The sequence below is a fragment of the Schistocerca americana genome, chromosome 3, assembly GCF_021461395.2.
Source record: "Schistocerca americana isolate TAMUIC-IGC-003095 chromosome 3, iqSchAmer2.1, whole genome shotgun sequence".
NCBI lineage: Eukaryota > Metazoa > Arthropoda > Insecta > Orthoptera > Acrididae > Schistocerca > Schistocerca americana.
This window is the reverse complement of record NC_060121.1, coordinates 188,405,334-188,407,648: the sequence shown is the minus strand read 5'-3', so window position 1 is coordinate 188,407,648 and position 2,315 is coordinate 188,405,334. Positions and strand designations below refer to the sequence as shown.

The window sequence follows — 2,315 nt, the reverse complement described above, 5'->3', positions numbered from 1 at the left end:
GATGGTTGTTGTCTTGCAAACGTCCCCATCTGTTGACTCAGGGATCGAGACGTGGCTGCACGATCCGTTACAGCCATGCGGATAAGATGCCTGTCATTTCGACTGCTAGTGATACGAGGCCGTTGGGATCCAGCACGGCGTTCCGTATTACCCTCCTGAACCCACCGATTCCATATTATGCTAACAGTCATTGGATCTCGACCAACGCAGCAGCAATGTCGCGATACGATAAACCGCAATCGCGATAGGCTACAATCCGACTTTTATCAAAGTCTGAAACGTGATGATACGCGTTTCTCCTCCTTACACGAGGCATCACAACAACGTTTCACCAGGCAACGCCGGTCAACTGCTGTTTGTGTATGAGAAATCGGTTGGAAACTTTCCTCATGTCAGCACGTTGTAGGTGTCGCCACCGGCGCCAACCTTTTGTGAATGCTCTGAAAAGCTAATCATTTGCATATCACAGCATCTTCTTCTTGTCAGTTACATTTCACGTCTGTAGCACGTCATCTTCGTGGTGTAGCAATTTTAATGGCCAATAGTGTAACAATGAGAATGGATGAAAGAGAAAGAACACATGACGAGATGGATAGAAGGCAATTACGATGGTACAGGCATCTAAGATGAACGGAGGAAGCCAATATGCCGGAAACGATCCTGCAGTGGGAACCGGAGGGAAAGAAAAGGAAGGAGATATACAAGATCGAGACACCTGCAGACATCCTGAGGAGATAAATTAAGATCTTATGGTTTTTTTTATTTTATGGCCTACAATGGACCACTTTAGTCCATATTATGATTTAGGTCCTTTTGTTTTTTATTGGTCCAATATCTTTTCAGTCTTTCAGAGGGTGTCCTTCTCTCCTCATCTGAAACCAACCTTCCCATTCTCTGTTTGTTAATTTTCATTGTTAGTGTGATACGTTAGTCCTGAAGCGTCTTGAGCCCACATGTCTTGCCTTTTAAATCCTCCATCGTAATCTGTAATTTGTTCATGTCCACTTTGATCTCTGCGATTCATCTAATGTCGCTCTTACTGTTCCATAACTTCTCTGTTATTCTCCTGCTAATTCTATTTTCTGACATCCTCATCGATGCCCTAGGAAAGAGATCCGTTTCATTTTATTGTACTTCTCATTGGTTCAGTTTCTTTTTTTCATTTGAAGCTATTCTCCAAACTACTCCTTTTTAGTATTTTTTATTTCTATATGTTCTGACTACACTCTTTCTTTTTTGAGTAATCCATCTATTGCTACAGTGTTGGTTGTTTCAAATATAATTTCGCTAGCATATGTTATTTAGGCAACGGCCTTGCCGCAGTGGATACACCGGTTCCCGTGAGATCACCGAAGTTAAGCGCTGTCGGGCGTGGTCGGCAATTGGATGGGTGCCCATCCAGGCCGCCATGCGCTGTTGCCATTTTTCGGGGTGCACTCAGCCTCGTGATGCCAATTGAGGAGCTACTCGACCGAACAGTAGCGGCTTCTGTCAAGAATACCATCTTACGACCGGGAGAGCGGTGTGCTGACCCCACGCCCCTCCTATCCGCATCCTCCACTGAAGATGACACGGCGGTCGGATGGTCCCGGTAGGCCACTCGTGGCCTGAAGGTGTGCTTTAAGCATATATTATTTGTGTCTGTGTGACTCTTTTGTAGTGGTTCAGTTTTGTGGCTATTGAGAGTTATTTTGTGTTATATGTGTTCCAGGTAACTGATGTGTTTTAATCAATTTGTTTATTCTACTCTGCCATTATGGTTTCTCATTCAGGTTGTGTGTTGCTATTTCTCCCAAGTATCTAAACTTTTCAACAATTTTTATGTCGTGTTCTGCAATTCCAAATTTGTTCACTAGTCGCGATTCCGTTAACATTATTTCTGTTTTCTCTAAAGATATTTTAAGGACAATACTCTGGGCTATTTCTTGTAATGATTGTATTTTTTGTTTGGTTTCCTGAAGATCTTATGCAACAAATGTAAGAATTTCCGGGTATTTGTTATGTTGGAAAAACCTTTGTATAGAGGAAAATGTCATTAAATACATAAAATAACAAATGACTCATGGATCTAAAAGCACGTGCCATGCGTTCTTCTTTCTCGAAACTGAGAGCAAAATCAGCTACAGTGTAACGAGCAATTCAAACAGTAGTATGACCGGAGTCTAATTCTGTGACTTTGGGTTACTAATCTGTCATCCATCTAATCTATCTTGGGAGAGCCAGTCATGACAAAACTCTACCATCTGGTGAGCAAGATGTATGAGACAGGCGAAATACCCTCAGACTTCAAGAAGAATATAATAATTCCAATCCCA

General features: G+C 42.2%; 1 pseudogene; it reads left to right on the top strand.

Moving 5' to 3' along the window:
• The first annotated feature begins 1,304 nt into the window (after positions 1-1,304).
• On the top strand, positions 1,305-1,422 carry LOC124607761 (annotated as a pseudogene).
• The last annotated feature ends 893 nt before the right edge of the window (positions 1,423-2,315 follow it).